This window comes from Symphalangus syndactylus, chromosome 23, assembly GCF_028878055.3.
Source record: "Symphalangus syndactylus isolate Jambi chromosome 23, NHGRI_mSymSyn1-v2.1_pri, whole genome shotgun sequence".
NCBI lineage: Eukaryota > Metazoa > Chordata > Mammalia > Primates > Hylobatidae > Symphalangus > Symphalangus syndactylus.
In genome coordinates, this window is record NC_072445.2 from 71,344,337 (window position 1) to 71,364,981 (window position 20,645).

The window sequence follows — 20,645 nt, forward strand, 5'->3', positions numbered from 1 at the left end:
TCAGAACTGCTCTATCAAAAGTATGGTTTAACTCTGTTAGCTGAATGCACATATCAGAAAGAAGTTTCACAGAATGCTTCTGTGTAGTTTATATTTGAATATATTCCTTTTTCCACTACTACCCTCTTAGCGCTCCAAATGTCCAGTTGCATTTTCTACAGAAAGAGTGTTCAGAACTGCTCAATGAAAAGTATGGTTTAATTCTGTTAGCTGAATGCACAGATCAGAAAGAAGTTTCACAGAATGCTTCTGTGTAGTTTTTATTTGTAGATATTCTTTTTCCCAATATAGGCCTCTTAGCGCTCAGAATGTCCAATTGCATTTTCTACAGAAAGAGTGTTCCAGAACGGCTCAATCAAAAGCAAGGTTCAACTCAGTTAGTTGAATGCAGAGAACAGAAAGTAGTTTCACAGAATGCTTCTGTGTAGTTTATATTTGAGTTTATTGCTTTTTCCACTATTACCCTCTTAGCGCTCCGAATGTCAACTTGCATTTTCTACAGAAAGAGTGTTCAGAACTGCGCAATCAAAAGTATGGTTTAACTCTGTTAGCTGAATGCACATATCAGAAAAAAGTTTCACGCAATGCTTCTGTGTAGTTTTTATTTGAATATATCATTTTTCCCAATATGGGCCTCTGAGGGCTCAGAATGTCCAATTGCAGTTTCTATAGAAAGAGTGTTTCAGAACGGCTAAATCAAAAGTAAGGTTCAACTCTGTTAGTTGAATGTACAGAACAGAAAGATGTTTCATACAATGCTTCTGTGTAGTTTATATTTGAACATATTCCTTTTTCCACTATTACCCAATTAGCGCTCCGAATGTCCAGTTGCATTTTCTACAGACAGAGTGTTTCAAAACTTCTCAGTCAAAAGTATGGTTAAACTCTGTTAGCTGAATGCTCAGATCAGAATGAAGTTTCACAGAATGTTTCTGTGTAGCTTATATTTGAATATGTTCCTTTTTCCACTACTACCCTCTTAGCGCTCCAAATGTCCAGTTGCATTTTCTACAGAAAGAGTGTTCAGAACTGCTCTATCAAAAGTATGGTTTAACTCTGTTAGCTGAATGCACATATCAGAAAGAAGTTTCACAGAATGCTTCTGTGTAGTTTATATTTGAATATATTCCTTTTTCCACTACTACCCTCTTAGCGCTCCAAATGTCCAGTTGCATTTTCTACAGAAAGAGTGTTCAGAACTGCTCAATGAAAAGTATGGTTTAATTCTGTTAGCTGAATGCACAGATCAGAAAGAAGTTTCACAGAATGATTCTGTGTAGTTTATATTTGAAGATATTACTATTTCCAGTATTACCCTCTTAGAGCTGCAATGTGGACTTGCATTTTCTACAGAAAGAGTGTTCAGAACGGCTCAATCAAAAGTATGGTTTTACTCTATTAGTTGAATGCCCATATCCGAAATAAGTTTCACAGAATGCTTCTGTGTAGTTTTTATTTGAAGATATTCTTTTTCAAAATATAGGCCTCTTAGCGCTCAGAATGTCCAATTGCAGTTTCTACAGAAAGAGCTTTTCAGAACGGCTCCATCAAAAGTAAGGTTCAACTCAGTTAGTTGAATGCACAGAACAGAAAGAAGTTTCACAGAATGCTTCTGTGTAGTTTATATTTGAATATATTCCTTTTCCAGTATTACCGTCTTAGCACTGGGAATATCCACTTGCATTTTCTAAAGAAAGAGTGTTTCAGAACGGCTCAATCAAAAATAAGGTTCAACTCTGTTAGTTAAATGCACAGAAGAGAAAGTAGTTTCATACAATGCTTCTGTGTAGTTTATATTTGAATATATTACTTTTTCCACTACTACCCTCTTAGCGCTCCAAATGTCCAGTTGCATTTTCTACAGAAAGAGTGTTCAGAACTGCTCAATCAAAAGTATGCTTTAACTCTGTTAGCTGAATGCACAGATCAGAAAGAAGTTTCACAGAATGATTCTGTGTAGTTTATATTTGAAGATATTCCTTTTTCCGCTATTACCCACTTAGCGCTCCAAATGTCCAGTAGCATTTTCTACAGAAAGAGTGTTTCAGAACTGCTCAATCCAAAGTATGGTTTAACTCTGTTAGCTGAGTGCACAGACCAGAAAGAAGTTTCACAGAATTCTTCTGTGTAGTGTTTATATGAAAATATTCTTTTTACCAATATAGGCCTCTTAGTGCTCAGAATGTCCAATTGCAGTTTCTATAGAAAGAGTGTTTCAGAACGGCTCAATGAAAAGTAAGGTTCACCTCTTTTAGTTGAATGCACAGAACAGAAAGTAGTTTCACAGAATGCTTCTGTGTAGTATTTAGTTGAAGATATTCCATTATTGACTATTACCCACTTAGCGCTCCGAATGTCCACTGGCAGTTTCTACACAAAGAGTGTTTCAGAACTGTTCCTTCAAAAGTAAGGCTCAACTCTATTAGTTGAATTCAGAGAACAGAAAGGAGTTTCAGAGAATGCTTCTGTGTGGTTTTTATTTGGAGATAATCCTTTTTCCCCTATTACAATCTTAGCGCTCCGAAGGTCCACTTATATTTTCTACACAAAGAGTGTTTCATAACTGCTCAATCAAAAGTATGGTTTAGCTCTGTTAACTGAATGCACATATCAGAAATATGTTTCACAGAATGCTTCTGTGTAGTTTTTATTTGAAGATATTCTTTTTAACAATGTAGGCCTCTTAGCGCTTAGAAAGTCCAATTGCAGTTTCTAAGAAAGAGTGTTTCAGAACGGCTCAATCAAAAGTAAGGTTCAACTCTGTTAGTTGAATGCACAGAACAGAAAGAAGTTTCACAGAATGCTTCTGTGTAGTTTATGTTTGAATATATTCCTTTTTCAACTATTACCCTCTTAGCGCTCCGAATGTCCACTTGCATTTTCTACAGAAAGAGTGTTCAGAACGGCTCAATCAAAAGTATGGTTTTACTCTGTTAGTTGAATGCACAGATCCGAAAGAAATTTCACAGAATGCTTCTGTGTAGTTTTTATTTGTAGATATTCTTTTTCCCAATATAGGGCTTTTAGCGGTCAGAATGTCCAATTGCAGTTTCTACAGAAAGAGTGTTTCACAACGGCTCCATCAAAAGTAAGGTTCAACTCTGTTAGTTGAATGCACAGAACAGAAAGAAGTTTCATACAATGCTTCTGTGTAGTTTATATTTGAACATATTCTTTTTTCCACTATTACCCACTTAGCGCTATGAATGTCCAGTTGCATTTTCTACAGACAGAGTGTTTCAAAACTGCTCAATCAAAAGTATGGTTTAACTCTGTTAGCTGAATGCTCAGATCAGAAAGAAGTTTCACAGAATGCTTCTGTGTAGCTTATATTTGAATATATTCCTTTTTCCACTACTACCTTCTTAGCGCTCCAAATGTCCAGTTGCACTTTCTACAGAAAGAGTGTTCAGAACTGCTCTATCAAAAGTATGGTTTAACTCTGTTAGCTGAATGCACATATCAGAAAGAAGTTTCACAGAATGATTCTGTGTAGTTTATATTTGAAGATAATCCTTTTTCCACTATTACCCTCTTAGCGCTCCGAATCTCCAGTTTCATTTTCTACAGAAAGAGTGTTTCAGAACGGCTCAATCAAAACTAAGGTTCAACTCTTTTAGTTGAATGCACAGAACAGAAAGAAGTCTCACAGAATGCTTCTGTGTAGTTTATAATTGAATATAATCCTTTTTCCACTATTACCGTATTAGCGCTCTGAATGTCCACTTGCATTTTCTACAGAAAGAGTGTTCAGAACTGCGCAATCAAAAGTATCGTTTAACTCTGTTAGCTGAATGCACATATCAGAAATAAGTTTCACACAATGCTGCTATGTAGTTGTTATTTGAAGATATTATTTTTCCCAATATAGGTCTCTTAGAGCTCAGAATGCCCAATTGCAGTTTCTACAGAACGAGTGTTTCAGAACGGCCAATCAAAAGTAAGGTTCAACTCTGTTACTTGAATGCACAGAACAGAAAGAAGTTTCATACAATGCTTCTGTGTAGTTTATATTTGAACATATTCCTTTTTCCATTATTACCCACTTAGCGCTCCGAATGTCCAGTTGCATTTTCTACAGACAGAGTGTTTCAAATCTCCTCAATCAAAAGTATGGTTTAACTCTGTTAGCTGAATTCTAAGATCAGAAAGAAGTTTCACAGAATGCTTCTGTGTAGCTTATATTTGAATATATTCCTTTTTCCACTACTACCCTGTTAGCGCTCCAAATGTCCAGTTGTATTTTCTACAGAAAGTGTGTTCAGAACTGCTCAATGAAAAGTATGGTTTAATTCTGTTAGCTGAATGCACAGATCAGAAAGAAGTTTCACAGAATGATTCTGTGTAGTTTATATTTGAAGATATTAATTTTTCCACTATTACCCTCTTAGCGCTCCGAATCTCTACTTTCATTTTCTACAGAAAGAGTGTTTCAGAACGGCTCAATCAAAACTAAGGTTCAACTCTTTTAGTTGAATGCACAGAACAGAAAGGAGTTTCACAGAATGCTTCTGTGTAGTATTTAGTAGAAGATATTCCTTTTTCGACTATCACCCTCTTAGCGCTCTGAATTTCCACTGGCAGTTTCTACAGAAAGAGTGTTTCAGAACGGCTCCATCAAAAGTAAGGCTCAGCTCTGTTAGTTGAATGCAGAGAACAGAAAGGAGTTTCAGAGAATGCTTCTGTGTAGTTTTTATTTGGAGATATTCCTTTTTCCACTATTACTATCTTAGCGCTCCGAATGTCCACTTGCATTTTCTACAGAAAGAGAGTTTCAGAACGGCTCAATCAAAACTAAGGTTCAACACTTTTAGTTGAATGCACAGAACAGAAAGAAGTTTCACAGAATGCTTCTGTGTAGTTTTTATTTGTAGATATTCTTTTTCCCAATATAGGCCTCTTAGCGCTCAGAATGTCCAATTGCATTTTCTACAGAAAGAGTGTTCCAGAACGGCTCAATCAAAAGCAAGGTTCAACTCAGTTAGTTGAATGCAGAGAACAGAAAGTAGTTTCACAGAATGCTTCTGTGTAGTTTATATTTGAGTTTATTGCTTTTTCCACTATTACCCTCTTAGCGCTCCGAATGTCAACTTGCATTTTCTACAGAAAGAGTGTTCAGAACTGCGCAATCAAAAGTATGGTTTAACTCTGTTAGCTGAATGCACATATCAGAAAAAAGTTTCACGCAATGCTTCTGTGTAGTTTTTATTTGAATATATCATTTTTCCCAATATGGGCCTCTGAGGGCTCAGAATGTCCAATTGCAGTTTCTATAGAAAGAGTGTTTCAGAACGGCTAAATCAAAAGTAAGGTTCAACTCTGTTAGTTGAATGTACAGAACAGAAAGATGTTTCATACAATGCTTCTGTGTAGTTTATATTTGAACATATTCCTTTTTCCACTATTACCCAATTAGCGCTCCGAATGTCCAGTTGCATTTTCTACAGACAGAGTGTTTCAAAACTTCTCAGTCAAAAGTATGGTTAAACTCTGTTAGCTGAATGCTCAGATCAGAAAGAAGTTTCACAGAATGTTTCTGTGTAGCTTATATTTGAATATGTTCCTTTTTCCACTACTACCCTCTTAGCGCTCCAAATGTCCAGTTGCATTTTCTACAGAAAGAGTGTTCAGAACTGCTCTATCAAAAGTATGGTTTAACTCTGTTAGCTGAATGCACATATCAGAAAGAAGTTTCACAGAATGCTTCTGTGTAGTTTATATTTGAATATATTCCTTTTTCCACTACTACCCTCTTAGCGCTCCAAATGTCCAGTTGCATTTTCTACAGAAAGAGTGTTCAGAACTGCTCAATGAAAAGTATGGTTTAATTCTGTTAGCTGAATGCACAGATCAGAAAGAAGTTTCACAGAATGATTCTGTGTAGTTTATATTTGAAGATATTACTATTTCCAGTATTACCCTCTTAGAGCTCCCAATGTGGACTTGCATTTTCTACAGAAAGAGTGTTCAGAACGGCTCAATCAAAAGTATGGTTTTACTCTATTAGTTGAATGCCCATATCCGAAATAAGTTTCACAGAATGCTTCTGTGTAGTTTTTATTTGAAGATATTCTTTTTCAAAATATAGGCCTCTTAGCGCTCAGAATGTCCAATTGCAGTTTCTACAGAAAGAGCTTTTCAGAACGGCTCCATCAAAAGTAAGGTTCAACTCAGTTAGTTGAATGCACAGAACAGAAAGAAGTTTCACAGAATGCTTCTGTGTAGTTTATATTTGAATATATTCCTTTTCCAGTATTACCGTCTTAGCACTGGGAATATCCACTTGCATTTTCTAAAGAAAGAGTGTTTCAGAACGGCTCAATCAAAAATAAGGTTCAACTCTGTTAGTTAAATGCACAGAAGAGAAAGTAGTTTCATACAATGCTTCTGTGTAGTTTATATTTGAATATATTACTTTTTCCACTACTACCCTCTTAGCGCTCCAAATGTCCAGTTGCATTTTCTACAGAAAGAGTGTTCAGAACTGCTCAATCAAAAGTATGCTTTAACTCTGTTAGCTGAATGCACAGATCAGAAAGAAGTTTCACAGAATGATTCTGTGTAGTTTATATTTGAAGATATTCCTTTTTCCGCTATTACCCACTTAGCGCTCCAAATGTCCAGTAGCATTTTCTACAGAAAGAGTGTTTCAGAACTGCTCAATCCAAAGTATGGTTTAACTCTGTTAGCTGAGTGCACAGATCAGAAAGAAGTTTCACAGAATTCTTCTGTGTAGTGTTTATATGAAAATATTCTTTTTACCAATATAGGCCTCTTAGTGCTCAGAATGTCCAATTGCAGTTTCTATAGAAAGAGTGTTTCAGAACGGCTCAATGAAAAGTAAGGTTCACCTCTTTTAGTTGAATGCACAGAACAGAAAGTAGTTTCACAGAATGCTTCTGTGTAGTATTTAGTTGAAGATATTCCATTATTGACTATTACCCACTTAGCGCTCCGAATGTCCACTGGCAGTTTCTACACAAAGAGTGTTTCAGAACTGTTCCTTCAAAAGTAAGGCTCAACTCTATTAGTTGAATTCAGAGAACAGAAAGGAGTTTCAGAGAATGCTTCTGTGTGGTTTTTATTTGGAGATAATCCTTTTTCCCCTATTACAATCTTAGCGCTCCGAAGGTCCACTTATATTTTCTACACAAAGAGTGTTTCATAACTGCTCAATCAAAAGTATGGTTTAGCTCTGTTAACTGAATGCACATATCAGAAATATGTTTCACAGAATGCTTCTGTGTAGTTTTTATTTGAAGATATTCTTTTTAACAATGTAGGCCTCTTAGCGCTTAGAAAGTCCAATTGCAGTTTCTAAGAAAGAGTGTTTCAGAACGGCTCAATCAAAACTAAGGTTCAACTCTGTTAGTTGAATGCACAGAACAGAAAGAAGTTTCACAGAATGCTTCTGTGTAGTTTATATTTGAATATATTCCTTTTTCAACTATTACGCTCTTAGCGCTCCGAATGTCCACTTGCATTTTCTACAGAAAGAGTGTTCAGAACGGCTCAATCAAAAGTATGGTTTTACTCTGTTAGTTGAATGCACAGATCCGAAAGAAGTTTCACAGAATGCTTCTGTGTAGTTTTTATTTGTAGATATTCTTTTTCCCAATATAGGCCTTTTAGCGGTCAGAATGTCCAATTGCAGTTTCTACAGAAAGAGTGTTTCACAACGGCTCCATTAAAAGTAAGGTTCAACTCAGTTAGTTGAATGCACAGAACAGAAAGAAGTTTCACAGAATGCTTCTGTGTAGTTTATAATCGAATATATTCCTTTTTCCACTATTACCGTATTAGCGCTCCGAATGTCCACTTGCATTTTCTACAGAAAGAGTGTTCAGAAATGCGCAATCAAAAGTATGGTTTAACTCTGTTAGCTGAATGCACATATCAGAAATAAGTTTCACACAATGCTGCTGTGTAGTTTTTATTTGAGGATATTATTATTCCCAATATAGGCCTCTTAGAGCTGAGAATGTCCAATTGCAGTTTCTACAGAAAGAGTGTTTCAGAACGGCTCAATCAAAAGTAAGGTTCAACTCTGTTAGTTGAATGCACAGAACAGAAAGAAGTTTCATACAATGCTTCTGTGTTGTTTATATTTGAACATATTGCTTTTTCCATTATTACCCACTTAGCGCTCCGAATGTCCAGTTGCATTTTCTACAGTCAGAGTGTTTCAAATCTCCTCAATCAAAAGTATGGTTTAACTCTGTTAGCTGAATGCTCAGATCAGAAAGAAGTTTCACAGAATGCTTCTGTGTAGCTAATACTTGAATATATTCCTTTTTCCAATACTACCCTCTTAGCGCTCCGAATGTCCAGTTGCATTTTCTACAGAAAGAGTGTTCAGAACTGCACTATCAAAAGTATGGTTTAACTCTGTTAGCTGAATGCACATATCAGAAAGAAGTTTCACAGAATGATTCTGTGTAGTTTATATTTGAAGATAATCCTTTTTCCACTATTACCCTCTTAGCGCTCCGAATCTCCACTTTCATTTTCTACAAAAAGAGTGTTTCAGTACGGCTCAATCAAAACTGAGGTTCAACTCTTTTAGTTGAATGCACAGAACAGAAAGAAGTTTCACAGAATGCTTCTGTGTAGTATTTAGTTGAAGATATTCCTTTTTCGACTATTACCCTCTTAGCGCTCTGAATTTCCACTGGCAGTTTCTACACAAAGAGTGTTTCAGAACTGCTCCTCCAAAAGTAAGGCTCAGCTCTGTTAGTTGAATGCAGAGAACAGAAAGGAGTTTCAGAGAATGCTTCTGTGTAGTTTTTATTTGGAGATATTCCTTTTTCCACTATTACTAACTTAGCGCTCCAAATGTCCACTTGCATTTTCTACAGAAAGAGTGTTTCAGAACGGCTCAATCGAAACTAAGGTTCAACACTTTTAGTTGAATGCACAGAACAGAAAGAAGTTTCACAGAATGCTTCTGTGTCGTTTTTATTTGTAGATATTATTTTTCCCAATATAGGCCTCTTAGCGCTCAGAATGTCCAATTGCATTTTCTACAGAAAGAGTGTTCCAGAACGGCTCAATCAAAAGCAAGGTTCAACTCAGTTAGTTGAATGCAGAGAACAGAAAGAAGTTTCACAGAATGCTTCTGTGAAGTTTATATTTGAGTATATTGCTTTTTCCATTATTACCCTCTTAGCGCTCCGAATGTCAACTTGCATTTTCTACAGAAAGAGTGTTCAGAATTGCGCAATCAAAAGTATGGTTTAACTCTGTTAGCTGAATGCACATATCAGAAATAAGCTTCACACAATGCCTCTGTGCAGTTTTTATTTGAATATATTATTTTTCCCAATATAGGCCTCTTAGGGCTCAGAATGTCCAATTGCAGTTTCTACAGAAAGAGTGTTTCAGAACGGCTCAATCAAAAGTAAGTTTAAACTCTGTTAGTTGAATGTACAGAACAGAAAGGTGTTTCATACAATGCTTCTGTGTAGTTTATATTTGAACATATTCCTTTTTCCACTATTACCCACTTAGCGCTCCGAATGTCCAGTTGCATTTTCTACAGACAGAGTGTTTCAAAACTGCTCAGTCAAAAGTATGGTTTAACTCTGTTAGCTGAATGCTCAGATCAGAAAGAAGTTTCACAGAATGCTTCCGTGTAGTTTATATTTGAATATATTCCTTTTTCCACTACTAGCCTCTAATCGCTCCAAATGTCTAGTTGCATTTTCTACAGAAAGAGTGTTCAGAACTGCTCAATGAAAAGTATGGTTTAATACTGTTAGCTGAATGCAGAGATCAGAATGAAGTTTCACAGAATGATTCTGTGTAGTTGATATTTGAAGATATTACTTTTTCCACTATTACCCACTTACCGCTCCAAATGTCCAGTTGCATTTTCTACAGAAAGAGTGTTTCAGAACTGCTCAATCAAAAGTATGGTTTAACTCTGTTAGTTGAATGCAGAGATCAGAAAGAAGTTTCACAGAATGCTTCTGTGTAGTGTTTATATGAAGATATTCTTTTTACCAATATAGGCCTCTTAGCGCTCAGAATGTCCAATAGCAGTTTCTATAGAAAGAGTGTTTCAGAACGGCTCAATAAAAATAAGGTTCACCTCTTTTTGTTGAATGCAGAGAACAGAAAGAAGTTTCACAGAATGCTTCTGTGTAGTATTAAGTTGAAGATATTCCTTTTTTGACTATTACCCACTTAGCGCTCCGAATGTCCACTGGCAGTTTCTACACAAAGAGTGTTTCAGAACTGCTCCTTCAAAAGTAAGGCTAAACTCTGTTAGTTGAATGCAGAGAACAGAAAGGAGTCTCAGAGAATGCTTCTGTGTAGTTTTTATTTGGAGATATTCCCTTTTCCTCTATTACAATCTTAGCGCTCCGAATGTCCACTTGCATTTTCTACAGAACGAGTGTTTCATAACTGCTCAATCAAAAGTATGGTTTAGCTCTGTTAACTGAATGCACTGATCAGAAATAAGTTTCACAGAATGCTTCTGTGTAGTTTTTATTTGAAGATATTCTTTTTAACAATGTAGGCCTCTTAGCGCTTAGAAAGTCCAATTGCAGTTTCTACAGAAAGAGTGTTTCAGAACGGCTCAATCAAATGTAAGGTTCAACTCTGTTAGTTGAATGCACAGAACAGAAAGAAGTTTCACAGAATGCTTCTGTGTACTTTTTATTTGAATATATTCCTTTTTCAACTATTACCCTCTTAGCGCTCTGAATGTCCACTTACATTTTCTACAGAAAGAGTGTTCAGAACGGCTCAATCAAAAGTATGGTTTTACTCTGTTAGTTGAATGCACAGATCCGAAAGAAGTTTCACAGAATGCTTCTGTGTAGTTTTTATTTGTAGATATTCTTTTTCCCAATATAGGACTTTTAGCGGTCAGAATGTCCGTTTGCAGTTTCTACAGAAAGAGTGTTTCACAACGGCTCCATCAAAAGTAAGGTTCAAATCAGTTAGTTGAATGCACAGAACTGAAAGAAGTTTCACAGAATGCTTCTGTGTAGTTTATAATTTCATATATTCCTTTTCCCACTATTACCGTATTAGCGCTCCGAATGTCCACCTGCATTTTCTACAGAAAGAGTGTTCAGAACTGCGCAATCAAAAGTATGGTTTAGCTCTGTTAGCTGAATGCACATATCAGAAATAAGTTTCACACAATGCTGCTGTGTAGTTTTTATTTGAAGATATTATTTTTCCCAATATAGGCCTCTTAGTGCTCAGAATGTCCAATTGCAGTTTCTACAGAAAGAGTGTTTCAGAACGGCTCAATCAAAAGTAAGGCTCAACTCTGTTACTTGAATGCACAGAAGAGAAGGAAGTTTCATACAATGCTTCTGTGTAGTTTATATTTGAACATATTCCTTTTTCCATTATTACCCACTTAGCGCTCCGAATGTCCAGTTGCCTTTTCTACAGACAGAGTGTTTCAAATCTGCACAATCAAAAGTATGCTTTAACTCTGTTAGCTGAATGCTCAGATCAGAATGAAGTTTCACAGAATGCTTCTGTGTAGCTTATATTTGAATATATTCCTTTTTCCACTACTAAACTCTTAGCGCTCAAAATGTCCAGTTGCATTTTCTACAGAAAGAGTGTTCAGAACTGCTCTATCAAAACTATGGTTTAACTCTGTTAGCTGAATGCACATATCAGAAATAAGTTTCACAGAATGATTCTGTGTAGTGTTTAGTTGAAGATATTCCTTTTTTACTGTTACCCACTTAGCGCTCCGAATATCCACTGGCAGTTTCTACACAAAGAGTGTTTCAGAACTGCTCCTTCAAAAGTAAGGCTAAACTCTGTTAGTTGAATGCAGAGAACAGAAAGGAGTCTCAGAGAATGCTTCTGTGTAGTTTTTATTTGGAGATATTCCCTTTTCCTCTATTACAATCTTAGCGCTTCAAATGTCCACTTGCATTTTCTACTGAACGAGTGTTTCATAACTGCTCAATCAAAAGTATGGTTTAGCTCTGTTAACTGAATGCACTGATCAGAAAGAAGTTTCACAGAATGCTTCTGTGTAGTGTTTATATGAAGATATTCTTTTTAACAATATAGGCCTCTTAGCGCTCAGAATGTCCAATTGCAGTTTCTATAGAAAGAGTGTTTCAGAACGGCTCAATCAAAAGAAGGTTCACCTCTTTTAGTTGAATGCACACAACAGAAAGAAGTTTCACAGAATGCTTCTGTGTAGTATTTAGTTGAAGATATTCCTTTTTTGACTATTACCCACTTAGCGCTCCGAATGTGCACTGGCAGTTTGTACACAAAGAGTGTTTCAGAACTGCTCCTTCAAAAGTAAGGCTAAAGTCTGTTAGTTGAATGCAGAGAACAGAAAGGAGTTTCAGAGAATGCTTCTGTGTAGTTTTTATTTGGAGATATTACTTTTTCCTCTATTACAATCTTAGCGCTCAGAATGTGCACTTGCATTTTCTACAGAACTAGTGTTTCATAACTGCTCAATGAAAAGTATGTTTTAGCTCTGTTAACTGAATGCACTGATCAGAAATAAGTTTCACAGAATGCTTCTGTGTAGTTTTTATTTGAAGATATTCTTTTTAACAATGTAGGCCTCTTAGCGCTTAGAAAGTCCAATTGCAGTTTCTACAGAAAGAGTGTTTCAGAACGGCTCAATAAAAAGTAAGTTTCAACTCTGTTAGTTGAATGCACAGAACAGAAAGAAGTTTCACACAATGCTTCTGTGTAGTTTATATTTGAATATATTCCTTTTTCAACTATTAACCTCTTAGCGCTCTTAATGTCCACTTACATTTTCTACAGAAAGAGTGTTCAGAACGGCTCAATCAAAAGTATGGTATTACTCTGTTAGTTCAATGCACAGATCCGAAAGAAGTTTCACAGAATGCTTCTGTGTAGTTTTTATTTGTAGATATTCTTTTTCCCAATATAGGCCTTTTAGCGGTCAGAATGTCCAATTGCAATTTCTACAGAAAGAGTGTTTCACAACGGCTCCATCAAAAGTAAGGTTCAACTCAGTTAGTTGAATGCACAGAACTGAAAGAAGTTTCACAGAATGCTTCTGTGTAGTTTATAATTGAATATATTACTTTTTCCACTGTTACCCTATTAGCGCTCCGAATGTCCACTTGCATTTTCTACAGAAAGAGTGTTCAGAACTGCGCAATCAAAAGTATGGTTTAGTTCTGTTAGCTGAATGCACATATCAGAAATAACTTTCACAAAATGCTGCTGTGTAGTTTTTATTTGAAGATATTATTTTTCCCAATATAGGCCTCTTATCGCTCAGAATGTCCAATTGCAGTTTCTACAGAAAGAGTGTTTCAGAACGGCTCAATCAAAAGTAAGGTTCAACTCTGTTAGTTGAATGCACAGAACAGAAAGAAGTTTCATACAATGCTTCTGTGAAGTTTATATTTGAACATATTACTTTTTCCATTATTACCCACTTAGCGCTCCGAATGTCCAGTTGCATTTTGTACAGACAGAGTGATTCAAATCTCCTCAATCAAAAGTATGGTTTAACTCTGTTAGCTGAATGCTCAGATGAGAAAGAAGTTTCACAGAATGCTTCTGTGTAGCTTACATTTGAATATATTCCTTTTTCCACTACTACCCTCTTAGCGCTCCAAATGTCCAGTTGCATTATCTACAGAAAGTGTGTTCAGAACTGCTCTATCAAAACTATGGTTGAACTCTGTTAGCTGAATGCATATATCAGAAAGAAGTCTCACAGAATGATTCTGTGTAGTTTATATTTGAACATAATATTTTTTCCACTATTACCCTCTTAGCGCTCCGAATCTCCACTTTCATTTTCTACAGAAAGAGTGTTTAGGAACGGCTCAATCAAAACTAAGGTTCAACTCTTTTAGTTGAATGCACAGAACAGAAAGAAGTTTCACAGAATGGTTCTGTGTAGTATTTAGTTGAAGATATTCCTTTTTCGAATATTACCCTCTTAGCGCTCTGAATTTCCACTGGCAGTTTCTACACAAAGAGTGTTTCAGAACTGCTCCTTCAAAAGTAAGGCTCAGCTCTGTTAGTTGAATGCAGAGAACAGAAAGGAGTTTCAGAGAATGCTTCTGTGTAGTTTTTATTTGGAGATATTCCTTTTTCCACTATTACTATCTTAGCGCTCCGAAAGTCCACTTGCATTTTCTACAGAAAGAGTGTTTCAGAACGGCTCAATCAAAACTAAGGTTCAACACTTTTAGTTGAATGCACAGAAGAGAAAGAAGTTTCACAGAATGCTTCTGTGTAGTGTTTATATGAAAATATTCTTTTTACCAATATAGGCCTCTTAGCGCTCAGAATGTCCAATTGCAGTTTCTACAGAAAGAGTGTTTCACAACGGCTCCATCAAAAGTAAGGTTCAACTCAGTTAATTGAATGCACAGAACAGAAAGGAGTTTCACAGAATGCTTCTGTGTAGTATTTAGTTGAAGATATTCCTTTATTGACTATTACCCACTTAGCGCTCCGAATGTCCACTGGCAGTTTCTACACAAAGAGTGTTTCAGAACTGTTCCTTCAAAAGAAAGGCTCAACTCTGTTAGTTGAATTCAGAGAACAGAAAGGAGTTTCAGAGAATGCTTCTGTGTAGTTTTTATTTGGAGATATTCCTTTTTCCACTATTACTATCTTAGCGCTCCGAAAGTCCACTTGCATTTCCTACAGAAAGAGTGTTTCATAACTGCTCAATCAAAAGTATGGTTTAGCTCTGTTAACTGAATGCACATATCAGAAATATGTTTCACAGAATTCTTCTGTGTAGTTTTTATTTGAAGATATTCTTTTTAACAATGTAGGCCTCTTAGCGCTTAGAAAGTCCAATTGCAGTTTCTACAGAAAGAGTGTTTCAGAACGTCTCAATCAAAAGTAAGGTTCAACTCTGTTAGTTGAATGCACAGAACAGAAAGAAGTTTCACAGAATGCTTCTGTGTAGTTTATATTTGAATGTATTCCTTTTTCAACTATTACCCTCTTAACGCTCCGAATGTCCACTTGCATTTTCTACAGAAAGAGTGTTCAGAACTGTGCAATCAAAAGTATGGTTTAACTCTGTTAGCTGAATGCACATATCAGAAATAAGTTTCACACAATGCTGCTGTGTAGTTTTTATTTGAAGATATTATTATTCCCAATAGAGGCCTCTTAGAGCTGAGAATGTCTAATTGCAGATTCTACAGAAAGAGTGTTTCAGAACGGCTCAATCAAAAGTAAGGTTCAACTCTGTTAGTTGAATGCACAGAACACAAGGAAGTTTCATACAATGCTTCTGTGTTGTTTATATTTGAACATATTCCTTTTTCCATTATTACCCACTTAGCGCTCCGAATGTCCAGTTGCATTTTCTACAGTCAGAGTGTTTCAAATCTCCTCAATCAAAAGTATGGTTTAACTCTGTTAGCGGAATGCTCAGATCAGAAAGAAGTTTCACAGAATGTTTCTGTGTAGCTTATATTTGAATATATTACTTTTTCCACTTCTACCCTCTTAGCGCTCCAAATGTCCAGTTGCATTTTCTACAGAAAGAGTGTTCAGAACTGCACAATCAAAACTATGGTTTAACTCTGTTAGCTGAATGCACATATCAGAAAGAAGTTTCACAGAATGATTCTGTGTAGTTTATATTTGAAGATAATCCTTTTTCCACTATTACCCTCTTAGCGCTCCGAATCTCCACTTTCATTTTCTACAGAAAGAGTGTTTCAGAACGGCTCAATCAAAACTAAGGTTCAACTCTTTTAGTTGAATGCACAGAACAGAAAGAAGTTTCACAGAATGCTTCTGTGTAGTATTTAGTTGAAGATATTCCTTTTTCGACTATTACCCTCTTAGCGCTCTGAATTTACACTGGCAGTTTCTACACAAAGAGTGTTTCAGAACTGCTCCTTCAAAAGTAAGGCTCAGCTCTGTTATTTGAATGCAGAGAACAGAAAGGAGTTTCACAGAATGCTTCTGTGAAGTTTATATTTGAGTATATTGCTTTTTCCACTATTACCCTCTTAGCGCTCCGAAAGTCAACTTGCATTTTCTACAGAAAGAGTGTTCAGAACTGCGCAATCAAAAGTATGGTTTAACTCTGTTAGCTGAATGCACATATCAGAAATAAGTTTCACACAATGCCTCTGTGCAGTTTTTATTTGAATATATTATTTTTCCCAATATAGGCCTCTTAGGGCTCAGAATGCCCAATTGCAGTTTCTACAGAAAGAGTGTTTCAGAACGGCTCAATCAAAAGTAAGTTTAAACTCTGTTAGTTGAATGTACAGAACAGAAAGATGTTTCATACAATGCTTCTGTGTAGTTTATATTTGAACATATTCCTTTTTCCACTATAACCCACTTAGCGCTCCGAATGTCCAGTTGGATTTTCTACAGACAGAGTGTTTCAAAACTGCTCAGTCAAAAGTATGGTTTAACTCTGTTAGCTGAATGCTCAGATCAGAAAGAAGTTTCACAGAATGCTTCCGTGTAGTTTATATTTGAATATATTCCTTTTTCCACTACTACCCTCTTAGCGCTCCAAATGTCTAGTTGCATTTTCTACAGAAAGAGTGTTCAGAACTGCTCAATGAAAAGTATGGTTTAATTCTGTTAGCTGAATGCACAGATCAGAAAGAAGTTTCACAGAATGATTCTGTGTAGTTTATATTTGAAGATATTACTTTTTCTAGTATTACCCTCTTAGCGCTCAGAATGTCCACTTGCATTTTCTACAGAAAGAGTGTTCAGAACGGCTCAATCAAAAGTGTGGTTTTACTCTATTAGTTGAATGCCCATATCAGAAATAAGTTTCACAGAATGCTTCTGTGTAGTTTTTATTTGAAGATATTCTTTTTCAAAATATAGGCCTCTTAGCGCTCAGAATGTCCAATTGCAGTTTCTACAGAAAGAGCTTTTCAGAACGGCTCCATCAAAAGTAAGGTTCAACTCAGTTAGTTGAATGCACAGAACAGAAAGAAGTTTCACAGAATGCTTCTGTGTAGTTTATATTTGAATATATTCCTTTTCCAGTATTACCGTCTTAGCGCTGCGAATATCCACTTGAATTTTCTAAAGAAAGAGTGTTTCAGAACGGCTCAATCAAAAATAAGGTTCAACTCTGTTAGTTAAATGCACAGAAGAGAAAGGAGTTTCATACAATGCTTCTGTGTAGTTTATATTTGAATATATTACTTTTTCCACTACTACCCTCTTAGCGCTCCAAATGTCCAGTTGCATTTTCTACAGAAAGAGTGTTCAGAACTGCTCAATCAAAACTATGCTTTAACTCTGTTAGCTGAATGCACAGATCAGAAAGAAGTTTCACAGAATGATTCTGTGTAGTTTATATTTGAAGATATTCCTTTTTTCACTATTACCCACTTAGCGCTCCAAATGTCCAGTAGCATTTTCAACAGAAAGAGTGTTTCAGAACTGCTCAATCAAAAGTATGGTTTAACTCTGTTAGCTGAATGCACAGATCAGAAAGAAGTTTCACAGAATGCTTCTGTGTAGTGTTTATATGAAAATATTCTTTTTATCAATATAGGCCTCTTAGCGCTCAGAATGTCCAATTGCAGTTTCTATAGAAAGAGTGTTTCAGAACGGCTCAATGAAAAGTAAGGTTCACCTCCTTTAGTTGAATGCACAGAACAGAAAGAATTTTCACAGAATGCTTCTGTGTAGTACTTAGTTGAAGATATTCCTTTATTGACTATTACCCACTTAGCGCTCCGAATGTCCAATGGCAGTTTCTACAAAAAGAGTGTTTCAGAACTGTTCCTTCAAAAGTAAGGCTAAACTCTGTTAGTTGAATTCAGAGAACAGAAAGGAGTTTCAGAGAACGCTTCTGTGTGGTTTTTATTTGGAGATATTCCTTTATCCTCTATTACAATCTTAGCGCTCCGAAGGTCCACTTGCATTTTCTACAGAACGAGTGTTTCATAACTGCTCAATCAAAAGTATGGTTTAGCTCTGTTAACTGAATGCACAGATCAGAAATAAGTTTCACAGAATGCTTCTGTGTAGTTTTTATTTGAAGATATTCTTTTTAACAATATAGGCCTCTTAGCGCTTAGAAAGTCCAATTGCTGTTTCTACAGAAAGAGTGTTTCAGAACGGCTCAATCAAAAGTAAGGTTCAACTCTGTTAGTTGAATGCACAGAACAGAAAGAAGTTTCACAGAATGCTTCTGTGTAGTTTATGTTTGAATATATTCCTTTTTCAACTATTACCCTCTTAGCGCTCCGAATGTCCACTTGCATTTTCTACAGAAAGAGTGTTCAGAACGGCTCAATCAAAAGTATGGTTTTACTCTGTTAGTTGAATGCACAGATCCGAAAGAAATTTCACAGAATGCTTCTGTGTAGTTTTTATTTGTAGATATTCTTTTTCCCAATATAGGGCTTTTAGCGGTCAGAATGTCCAATTGCAGTTTCTACAGAAAGAGTGTTTCACAACGGCTCCATCAAAAGTAAGGTTCAACTCTGTTAGTTGAATGCACAGAACAGAAAGAAGTTTCATACAATGCTTCTGTGTAGTTTATATTTGAACATATTCTTTTTTCCACTATTACCCACTTAGCGCTATGAATGTCCAGTTGCATTTTCTACAGACAGAGTGTTTCAAAACTGCTCAATCAAAAGTATGGTTTAACTCTGTTAGCTGAATGCTCAGATCAGAAAGAAGTTTCACAGAATGCTTCTGTGTAGCTTATATTTGAATATATTCCTTTTTCCACTACTACCTTCTTAGCGCTCCAAATGTCCAGTTGCACTTTCTACAGAAAGAGTGTTCAGAACTGCTCTATCAAAAGTATGGTTTAACTCTGTTAGCTGAATGCACATATCAGAAAGAAGTTTCACAGAATGATTCTGTGTAGTTTATATTTGAAGATAATCCTTTTTCCACTATTACCCTCTTAGCGCTCCGAATCTCCAGTTTCATTTTCTACAGAAAGAGTGTTTCAGAACGGCTCAATCAAAACTAAGGTTCAACTCTTTTAGTTGAATGCACAGAACAGAAAGAAGTCTCACAGAATGCTTCTGTGTAGTTTATAATTGAATATAATCCTTTTTCCACTATTACCGTATTAGCGCTCTGAATGTCCACTTGCATTTTCTACAGAAAGAGTGTTCAGAACTGCGCAATCAAAAGTATCGTTTAACTCTGTTAGCTGAATGCACATATCAGAAATAAGTTTCACACAATGCTGCTATGTAGTTGTTATTTGAAGATATTATTTTTCCCAATATAGGTCTCTTAGAGCTCAGAATGCCCAATTGCAGTTTCTACAGAACGAGTGTTTCAGAACGGCCAATCAAAAGTAAGGTTCAACTCTGTTACTTGAATGCACAGAACAGAAAGAAGTTTCATACAATGCTTCTGTGTAGTTTATATTTGAACATATTCCTTTTTCCATTATTACCCACTTAGCGCTCCGAATGTCCAGTTGCATTTTCTACAGACAGAGTGTTTCAAATCTCCTCAATCAAAAGTATGGTTTAACTCTGTTAGCTGAATTCTAAGATCAGAAAGAAGTTTCACAGAATGCTTCTGTGTAGCTTATATTTGAATATATTCCTTTTTCCACTACTACCCTGTTAGCGCTCCAAATGTCCAGTTGTATTTTCTACAGAAAGTGTGTTCAGAACTGCTCAATGAAAAGTATGGTTTAATTCTGTTAGCTGAATGCACAGATCAGAAAGAAGTTTCACAGAATGATTCTGTGTAGTTTATATTTGAAGATATTAATTTTTCCACTATTACCCTCTTAGCGCTCCGAATCTCTACTTTCATTTTCTACAGAAAGAGTGTTTCAGAACGGCTCAATCAAAACTAAGGTTCAACTCTTTTAGTTGAATGCACAGAACAGAAAGGAGTTTCACAGAATGCTTCTGTGTAGTATTTAGTAGAAGATATTCCTTTTTCGACTATCACCCTCTTAGCGCTCTGAATTTCCACTGGCAGTTTCTACAGAAAGAGTGTTTCAGAACGGCTCCATCAAAAGTAAGGCTCAGCTCTGTTAGTTGAATGCAGAGAACAGAAAGGAGTTTCAGAGAATGCTTCTGTGTAGTTTTTATTTGGAGATATTCCTTTTTCCACTATTACTATCTTAGCGCTCCGAATGTCCACTTGCATTTTCTACAGAAAGAGAGTTTCAGAACGGCTCAATCAAAACTAAGGTTCAACACTTTTAGTTGAATGCACAGAACAGAAAGAAGTTTCACAGAATGCTTCTGTGTAGTTTTTATTTGTAGATATTCTTTTTCCCAATATAGGCCTCTTAGCGCTCAGAATGTCCAATTGCATTTTCTACAGAAAGAGTGTTCCAGAACGGCTCAATCAAAAGCAAGGTTCAACTCAGTTAGTTGAATGCAGAGAACAGAAAGTAGTTTCACAGAATGCTTCTGTGTAGTTTATATTTGAGTTTATTGCTTTTTCCACTATTACCCTCTTAGCGCTCCGAATGTCAACTTGCATTTTCTACAGAAAGAGTGTTCAGAACTGCGCAATCAAAAGTATGGTTTAACTCTGTTAGCTGAATGCACATATCAGAAAAAAGTTTCACGCAATGCTTCTGTGTAGTTTTTATTTGAATATATCATTTTTCCCAATATGGGCCTCTGAGGGCTCAGAATGTCCAATTGCAGTTTCTATAGAAAGAGTGTTTC